The sequence below is a fragment of the Lonchura striata genome, chromosome 3 (assembly GCF_050655825.1).
Source record: "Lonchura striata isolate lonStrDom1 chromosome 3, ASM5065582v1, whole genome shotgun sequence".
In the NCBI taxonomy this organism is placed as follows: Eukaryota; Metazoa; Chordata; class Aves; order Passeriformes; family Estrildidae; genus Lonchura; species Lonchura striata.
The window spans coordinates 97,068,656-97,078,816 of NC_140705.1; the positions used below are offsets into that span (position 1 = coordinate 97,068,656).

At 43.8% G+C, this 10,161-nt stretch overlaps 1 protein-coding gene across 3 annotated transcripts in view; it reads left to right on the top strand.

Moving 5' to 3' along the window:
• ITPKB (inositol-trisphosphate 3-kinase B) overlaps positions 1–10,161 on the top strand; it is a 121,828-nt gene that overhangs the window by 550 nt on the left and 111,117 nt on the right. Inside the window, exons 2-3 of one of the 3 annotated variants that reach the window (XM_085575890.1) lie at positions 29–215; positions 9,690–9,745. The gene's annotated coding sequence lies outside the window, so the exon portion shown is untranslated. Of the gene's footprint in view, positions 1–28; positions 9,746–10,161 lie in introns of all 3 variants that reach the window. The other 2 variants (XM_085575889.1, XM_085575891.1) reach the window with 2 other exon arrangements.

A 10,161-nucleotide genomic window follows, 5' to 3' on the forward strand; every position in this document is an offset into this window, starting at 1 on the left:
AACAAATGCAGTGCCTTGTTCCCCGCAGGTCGATCCCTGTGATGAGGCGTCTCACAGAGGCTGCGAGGGGCTCACAGCAACAGCTCCGTGCTTGTCTGGATGCTCTGGTGAGCGCCTGCCTCCGTCAGCAACTTTCCCGTCTGAAAAATAACAATACAGTCGTTCTGGTGCATTTACCACATGGCCGCATCAGTGCAGGAGTACATTTGGATGAGGTTTGGAGATTAAATCGTTCATTCCTTCCTAAACCAAACAGGAATCATGATCCTTCTCTAGGATAACTAGCAGAAGTGACCAACAAACAGCCCCAAGCTTTAATTTCACCATTATCAATTGCTTGCTTTGGCCAACCTTTTCAGCTAACTAGTAGCTTGAATTGAGCACTTAAATCCACACCAGAGGACCTGTATCTAAGCCAGTAGGAGTTGTGCATGCTGTGGATTGTGAAGAAGGAAAATGGATAAATGGTCTGCTCTAAGTGTGTAGAGGGGTTTAACTGTACAAAACCCGTGAATATTACTGCCAATCTGCTATTGCCAAAGTTGCCCTCCTCTCTAGAGGGAGACAATTATTATCTCCAGCTGCTCAGACCAAAGATTGTTTGGCTGGTATTTACCAAATTTTGTTCAAGTATTACACATATTCCTTCATAATAAAAAAAAAAAACAAAATATATTTGCATCTTCCCCAAGCCCCTCTCAGCTTCCCATGTAAACCCTGAGAAGGTCTCTATAAGGCACTGAACAGACAGCTACAAATAAATTTAGCAAAATTTATCACCCAAACATTATTGAATTAGAAGCCAGCCCCAGTCAGGACTAGAAAGGCTGGATTTGAATTTGAAAGGTGAAAAAAGAAATAGTTCCCTGGGAAAGGCACATTATTGAATTAAATGCTCATAGGCTGTGTGTAAACAAAATATATCTGAAATGGAAAGGGCAAACACAATACTTTGATGTTTGATAAGGGGATGGAGACTCAATATGCAAGTGAAGCAAAAACATGACTGTAATAAGATACCAGCCTTGAAAAGTTTTGTCAAAGAAATGCTTAGTTTTCTTCATTTCAGTACTCACACCTGTGGAAATTCACACAAATTAATAGTTCTATTTGTGGTTAGGTTCATACTATTTCTAATAAAGGAAGGATCATATATGCCCTCATCTGGAAAGAGATAAGTTTTAGGTGTCTTTTCTAACGACACCCCTTTATCTATTCCTGTGCTGAATTTGGATGTCAGTGCTCAATTTCTGTGTAACATCATTTTGCTTGCATCAGCTCGGCATTAATTGAGAAACATCTTACTCACGGTGCTGAGCATGGAGAACTGGAAGGTTTCTGCATGAGCAGGCTGCCATAATTTGAGATGGAGGCAGAACAAGCACAGGCTGAAGCTCTCCCCATCTCTCAAAGACAGGCCTGGCTGGCTCCCTTTATTCACACGTGGTAAACCATTGGATATTTCTGCCACTGCTGTTCAATTTGCATCACACCTTCTCCTGCCAGACTTTCTGCTGCCTTAAAAGACCCATTGAACTTGAGCTCTTTCTGTACATAAAGAAGAGAGAAGTGTCTGTATTCCCACCTAATCTGGAGTGCAAAGAAGTAGGACTGAAGCTGCTGGGAAAAAGTAGTGTATGTCCCTCTTTGTTACTTTTTAGTTCTTAGGGGGAATAAGGACAGGACACCCAGGGCTCAATCCAGAATCCAGAGGCTAATTTTTATGAAGACGGTTGCCTACTTTGTCCACAAGCCTGACTAAAAGGTTGAACATGATGCATGTGAAGTGCTGGGAGAGCTGTTCCATGGCAAATCTCCCTGCAAACTGAGAAAAATGGTAATAGATAAAAAATATTGTCGGTAATTTGGATTGGTTTAGTGCTACCAATTATGAGATTGATGGCCTTTGATCCTGAAAAAAGGAAGGGCAAAGTGTTATACTTGGAAAATAGACCAGGGAGTCATAGTTTTCTTCAGGAAGAGATAAGGGGTTTATGTAACAGCCTTGTTGGCTGTTCCTCTGGGCTTTGGGGTGTTCAAATTCAGGTTCCCTTCTCTGCTTGTGAAGACTTAACAGCACCCCACCCACACACTGAGACCCTAATCATTATGCATACTCTTGTCTTCTCTCTTCAGCCTTCATCATATTATTTAATGAGAAAGTTCAGCAAGAGGAAATGAGAATGGAGCACTCCTCCAATCCCATCCAAATTCCAGACCAATATGCAGTCAAACCTTTTGCAAACTGTGACTTGTCCAGTGGCAGGAGACACGGACAGGAGTCCTGTGGGGATAAGCCCAGGCTGCCCCATTCTGGCTTTGTGCCCTCCACCAAAGCAGTGTAGGTGAAACAGCAGCTTCATCCAGGCACTGGATCTGGCCAGGCTTTGTGTAGAAACTGACCTGCTGTATGTGCTATGCAAACATTAACACATAAACTCCTTCCAAGCAGGGTAGAGGGAAGAAATCCAGTCCCTATAGAGACGTCCTTTTTACGAGGGCCTGTAGGGACAGGACAAGGAAAAATGGATTCAGACTAAAAGAGAGCAGACTTAGGATAGATATTAAAAAGGAAGTCCTTACTGTGAGGGTGATGAGGCACTGGCACAGGTTGCCCAGAGAAATTGTGGATGCCCCATCCCTGGAAGTGTTCAAGGCCAGGTTGGATGGGGCTCTGAACAACCTGGTCTGGTGGAAGGTGTCCCTGCCTATACCAGAGAGCTGGAACTAGTCAGACTTTTAAGGTCCCTTCCAACTCAAACTATTCCATGATTCTATGAACTTCTTTGTAAATACCTAAACATTGATATCCATTCATGCTTTAGTGGCTCCAGTGGGCTGTGACAGCAGAATGAGGTTGTTGCGGGTTAAAAGGTTTTGCATCAGTGTCTAAATCTCATGTAATTTTTGTGCTATATACCTGCACTCCTTTGGAGGTGTGTGCAGTGCAGAGATGAATTTTCAGAGCAAGCCAAAGCAGTCCTGTGTAAAAGCAAATTCCTAGACTTTGAGGAGTCTCTTGATTAGCTATAAGAAAAAGGAGTGAACATTATTAATAAATCAGCTAAAACACATTTTTGGCAATACATCTGTCATTTCCTCCTTGTAGCTTGCTTGGTAGTGTTCTATTCAGTCAAATTTCAACATACTGCCTTATCTAGAAACATTTCTGTGAGCATTTCTAGGAGGAAACTTACAACTATGAGGAGTATATAAATCAGTCTTTTATTAAAGTATAATAAAATCATTATGATTTTATTATAGCAATATTAGTTATTATAAAGCTATAAATACTACAATGATCTATCCTCATAATATATATAAATATAAGCAAAATTATTCTAAATTTAAATTATAACTAATAGTTGAAATTTAACTAGTGTTGTAGTCATACTCCTCCAGAGGCTTCTCCCTACTAATGTTAAAATGGTGCATTCAGGATCATTTAATTCTCAAAATATCCTAATTTTGCAGGTCAGTGGGAAAGCCTCGTGTAGCAGCTGGAATTCCTGACTCCACAGCAGATGCTTGAGCTGTGCCATCTTATCCCCATCCCATGTTGCTTGTTGATCTTTGTGTAATGAAGGGCTCAGTGGTGCAATTTCATGGGGTGCATAAAGAGCTCTGCTGCTGGCCTGGGGTAGGAGCAGCAAGAGGGGCACTGGGAAGGGCCAGCCCAAGGCTCCCTGACTGTGTCTTCCGTCAGGGTCCCTTGGGTGGGATCTTCTTCCTGCTTCTGTTCACTGTTAGTTCTGAGAGGAGTCTGCTCACCAGAGATCAGTTCACCATTTACTGGGTCCCAAGGAACATCCAAGTAAACCTCTGTCAGTGCTGATGCTGACTGGAGCACCTGGTGAAAGCTGACTTCCTCAAAGCCTTGTACAAACTGGGACATGTTCCCAGAAAGGAATGAGCCAGAAGGGCTAAACTTCTACAAACAGAAAATGTTAGAGAACCAGAGCCTGGAAGGATCTTTGGGCCCTGCAGTAAGAAGGCCTCAATTGCAACAGAAAATTACCAGGCAGACTACTAACCTGCAGAAAAAAAAGTTAATGGGACTTCAATTAAACAGCAGTTGGTCATGTAATTAGGTTGACAAGTATCCAGGCTGTTCAGAGAACACTCAGAAATTCTCTTGCATAGGACAGGCCCAAGCTGTTCCTCCAGCCACAATATGTAGGGTTGAACTCAAAGAACTTGGAGGTCTTTTCCAACCTTAATGATTCTAGGAATCTCTTATACACATCACCATCCTTCTCTCATGTTCATACAACTAACCACAGAGCAAAAGCTGCTCTGGAAGTGTTTCCCTCAGTCCTCCTTCTTCAAGTAACTTCTGAGGCTTAGATGAGCTACCTCTTGAGGGGTTTTGCCTTGAGTTCACTCATTTTCTCTAGAGGGTAATTTATTCAGGGCAGATGGAATGTCTTCTCTGACTATGTAGATTTATGGCGTCCCATCAACATAATAATATAGGGATGATGAAGTGGAACAACTCAAGTGGAAGTCACTGGACAGGTGGCTTGGTTTTAGTAGTTAGTTTGTGGGTATTTCAAAACTTTGGCAGGTGTCAGTGATGGTGTTTGTACCATATGTTATTTATATGGCTTTATGGTCAAGAATGAGAGCAAGAGCTCTCAGAGAAATGGCATTTCACTGACTCAGTCAATGCTAGATGCACATCCAGTATCATCATAGGATCCAAATGATGAGCTATTTTTGTTAAGCTTAGTACTGCTCTGGTTTCTGAACTGTGTATTTTCATCCCAAAGCATTCTGGCATTCATTGCACTTGTCCTTCCTTTTTCTCTCTCCACTCATTGCAAAGGGAGAGTGACAAGATGCCATTTCAGTTAGCACTTAAATTTTAAGATGATTTAGTGCTGACTGAAGGGGGTGATGTGGCAGTTCTCAAGATGAATATTTTCTATCCAAGAGGAAGACATAGTGCAGGGAGCAGGACAGGTATTTCCTAGAATCACAGAATATGCCGAGTTGGAAGGGACCCACAAGAATCATTAAGTCAAACTTCTGAGCCTGCAGAGGACACCACAAGATTCACACCATGTGCCTGACTGCATTGACAAACACCTCTTGGATTCTGTCAGGCTTGGTGCTGTGACCACTTCCCTGGGGAGCCTGTTCCAGTGCCCAACCACCCTCTGGCTGAAGAACTTTTTCCTAACATCTAACCTAAACCTCCCCTGACATGAGCAGCCTTGCTCTGCACAGCTGGAGTGGGCAGGGAATGCCAGTGGGGCCACTGGAGGGGGCTCCAGGACCCCTGGCTGGGAGGAGGTGAGCAGAGGTGGCTGTCAGGTTCTGTGGAGGAGGGGATTGCTGAAGGGTTGTCTTGTCCCATAATTGAAAAAAGGGAGGGTGAAGAAGACACAAAAACCTTCCCTTTGCCCCCTGTGTTTTGCCTTGCCCTCCCTCCTTTCCATATCACCCAGAAAGGAGCTGCTTTGGGAAGGAAGGGTGAGGAAAGAAAACAAAACTAGGTGCTACTGGCAGGGTGAGGTGCTAACAAGCCACAACAAGCCCAAGCTATGCTGTGTTCCTCAGTGACAGGAGGCTGCCAGAAAGGGCTGTGCAGCACACTGGAAACACCATCATGCCAGGCGTGGCTGTGCCTCACACCACCCAGCTCTCCTCCAAATTTCACCATGTGGGTGCCAAGTGGGTCCTGGGTGCTTTAGAAATTGGAGACAAGCCCGTGGGAGTGGAGTATGTTAAGAGAAGGACAGTGCCAGGTGAAGAGGTGCAGATACAAGCACTAAATGGAAGAAAGGGATACCAGTCCTTGGTCTTTGGGTTAGTGTGTGGGACAGTGCAGGACAAGGACAGGCACCATTGTCCCTGCCACCTTAGGAATTTATATAGTAAAACATTCACAATATTATTCTTGCCAGTTCAAATTGTGTTGCACAACAGTGCTTTTTCATGCGTGTTGAGCAAAGCCATTTTGAATGAGATGAAGAGTGCAGTAGCCTGATTTGCAGCTGTGTGCCTCAAGAGCATGGCATTTCTGTTTCTCTGGTGGACTCAGTTAAACATTATTCAGTCTCTAATTCTTTGTCTGGACTAGGCAGATCAGTTGTTTCTGCTCATTGTAAATAGCATTTGCTTGCATAGTTTGGTGTTTTGCTCTCTCCCCTTGGCACCTGATTGTTTACATCTACCTCAATCGATCCTGCACGGACAAGGTGGAAATGCTCAGTTTGTAGCTTCCAGCCAGGATTCACTTTACAGATGATAAATGGCAAAGCCATTCACCCCCTGGGCAAACATGGCAAATTAATTTTGAAGCTAGGTAAACAGAAACAAGTTGTTTGCCTGCATTTAGCCACTCTGAAAAGCCTTTTGCCAAGGACAGAAGCATTATCTGAACAGTTTGGGCAGAGTTCTAGATGGGAAGGCAGGTTGGAGCCAGAGAACATGGGAGAAACAGTTATTTCTGAACACTTTACTGGAACTAAGAATTAACACTAGTCATCATAGTTCTGCTGGTTAATGGCAAAGTGTGCTGCCAAACTCAGCCACTGCCCCAGCTTTTGGCACAGCATTGCCACGTCTCACAGAGCTGGAGGGCAGTGAGCCACCTTGCCCTACTTGCCCTAGCCTGGAATCGTCCCCAAGACACCATGTTTTCTTTCACTGCCCTGAAAGCCAGTGCTTGTTCTGGCTTCCTGGCTTCCTGCCTCACTGTTCCAAACACAGCAAGGTGTGGGACAGAGGCATGGAAAGCTGCAGGGTGTTCCTGAGTGCCTGTATGGCAAATGGACAAACTCACAACCTCCATCTACTTGCCAGACAATGATTCACAGATAGTCCTGACAGTTTACTTCTAGCAGTCAGTGTGCAGGGATGCTGTGGCTTCAAAAAGCAAAAGCCAAAACCAGTATGGGAAAGCAGGATTGTTGCTTTGGATGCTGATTGACCCTTTTCCTGCTTTGCTGTGGCCATCCATCCAATTCCAGAGGCCAATTGAGCAGGAGTGCATAATCTAACCTCTGCTATCTACATCTATGTCTGCATACCTGGACAGAGAGAGACCAACTGGTGGCAGAACATCCTGACTGACACGTACCAGAGTGCAACTAAGCGGGAGACACCAGCAATTAACAAGCCTCTGGTAGGAGTGACTGATTGAGAGATGCTACAGACATCCAGGTTAAGCCCTTCATTTGACCCTGAGCAAATGATTCAACTCCTATCTGTAAAATAAGGTTAAAGGCATTCTTCTGCTCTGTCATGCTCCTGATGCCTAAAGAAGTGTTTGGAAAGCATCAGTGGAAGCACAGCAGAGTAATTTCAACCTGCTCTGGGCCAGTCTGCAGGGAAAAGGGTTTGCTTTCAGGCATAGCAGTGCTGCGAGCCAGCACTGCAGGTTCACTCTCCCATCAACTCCCAGACATTTGTGAGATTTCTAGCCCAGAGGAGCCCAAGGTGTGAGCACAAAGATGACCCTTCAGCAGTCCCACCAGACACAGTATCTAAGGATGCAGCCTGGACAGTGACTACACTCTGCACCATCCACTCAATGCAATGTAGCAACTTTGGCTTCAGTTTAGCTGGTGGTCTGCATTCCCAGCATAGGAAATGTTATTCATCTCCTGTAATAAAGATGTTGTTCTCACTGTTCTGCAGCAGCACTCCTATTTCATGACAGTGGTACACAGCACGTGCATACAAGATTAGCAGAGAAGGTACCTTAATCCTTTACATGCTAAATGCCCTCATTTCCCCATTGTATTTAAGTCCTGGTTTGGTGCATTTGCCATTTCATTCTTGCTTGCCCACCCAAATTGCACAGGGGCAGAAATCAGGTCAATTCTTTTCCATATTAAAGAAGAAAGTTAAACAGTTTTCTTCCCCTTGAAACTCACACAATACTCAGGAAGACTATTAGCACAATAGCTGAGAACAAAAATAGCTCAAATCTGAACTTCCCAGAATATCACAAAGACTGTATTCAGTAGGGCCTTAAGGAAAGGGCATTTCTTTTCTGGCTTGATGAAGGAATGATATTCCTGTTTAGAACAATTCTGTTAATGCTACTGGCATTTTATTGCTACTAAGTGTTGGTACATAGGATAGGTAGCTTTTAAAATAATCCTACCTTCAGCTCTAGGGATCTTGCTTGTCTTACACCAGTTTTGAAAGAAGGCTCATATTCTTTCATACACAGATACAGCTCAGTGAAGTCAGGGAGAATTTTAAATGCTTGTAGCTTAAGCTTTGTAAAGGTTGAAGATGGCATGACATAAGTTAAATAGCCTGAATCAGTTTTCCACACTTTCACTTTATGCATTGTTCCTGATCTGCTTAAATTCAAGTTAGCTGTGGAGACACTCATATTTTATACCAGGGTGAGAAAATCATAGAAACTAGTGATCCAGGAGAAAATAGGCCTAATGCTTTTCCTATTCCACCCCTTTCTGCAAGGCAGGTTCAGGAGTGCCAGGCTTCCTGGCATTTATTTCAGCACAGGTCTAATCCCGAGTTGGCTGTGGGAGCTGTCACTTACCTCAGGCTGCATTTGATAGGGTTCAAACGGGGAACTTCCACTCCACCTACTTGGCCCTGTACCTGTCTCAGGGTTCTATATCCAGGAGTTTAGCTAGTTCCAATTCAAAGTCTCTGTTTATTTATCTCTTTTTAATAGTGAGGCACAAATAGTGCTGAGCACTTACACCTCCCAAATTGTGCTCTTGGGCACCTGTCAAATGTATTGCACAAAGAAGATAGCAGTTCATACTTGTTTAACTCCTTCAGTGCTCAGGGCAAACATCTTTCATTTAGAGCAGTAAAAGATGGTAATGGCAAACCTGCAGCAAAGCAATATGTAAAGAAGAAGTAACAATAACTTGTGTGATGGTGTTTGATGCCATGATCTGATGTGGACAGATCTTCTTTATGTATCCACGCTCAAACCCAGCATTGTCATGTGGCTTGCCAATACCTGAGGGGAGCCCAAAAGAAAGAGGAAGAGGTACTTTTTACAAGGGCACGTAGTGATAGGACAAGGGGGAATTGCCTCAAACTGAAAGACACTAAGTTAAGTATTAGGAAGAAATTATTTACTGTGATAGTGGTGAGATGCTGGCACAGGCTGCCCAGACAGGTTGTGGATGCCCATCCCTGGAAGTGTTCCAGGCCAGGCTGGATAAAGCAACCTGTTCTAGTAGAAGGTGTCCCTAACCATATGAGGGGGTTGGAACTAGATAATTTTAAGGTCCCCTCCCACCCAAACTGTTCTATGATTCCATTATTTACTCTCTTGCTTTGTTTCCCACTTGTAGAATGAGAACAGCTAATTTTATCTGACTGAGGGCAGAGGAAGAAAGGACAAATTCAATGAGAAATACAATGTGTTTTAGGGACATACAAATAGTGAACTATTTGTATGAGAACTTCTGACAAAGATACTACATCTCTCCAGACTGCTTTCTTACAAAACAACCAAGTTCAAGAAAATAAGATACCCCCTGGTCCTCTGAGGACACAGACAACAGACAATCATAGAACAGTTTGGGTTGGAAGGACCTTAAAAACCATTTAGTATCAACCCCCAGGCTATGGGCAGGGACACCTTCCAAAACCCCATCCAACATTATCTAGCCTGTCCCTAGATTTCTCAGTGCCAAGAGCTGGAAGGACAGCTGTGTGCTCCTTTTTCCTTCCAGATTAACAAGACCTACTGGGATAGGAGACTGGAAGTGAGAGGAAGAATGACAAATCAGTAAGTATAATTGTTCCTTTCCTTCTTGAAGATGCTCAAAAGAAACCTTTGTTTATGTAATAAATTGAATTTAGCAATGCCTGGAGGAGCCCCTGGCTTATGCTTGGGGCTTTGAGGAATGAAAGTAGGACTAGATGATTTATTAAAAAAAGGGGGAGACAACACAAACAAAATGGGAGTGTAACAGCAGCATCTCACCCAGGACTGCAGTGCTGAACGTGGCATCACACTGAAAACAGCTGGTTTTAATGAATTCTGGTTCAGTATGAGCTTGTTCTCACTGACAGTCTCTCCCATGCTGGGCCAAAATTACAGCTGTGCTGGGGTGTGGGGTGCCTGCCTTTTTTTTTTTTTTTTTTTTTTTCCTGCCACGAAGGAGATTCCAGGGCCTTCAGCCTCTCTGAAACACAAGGGGC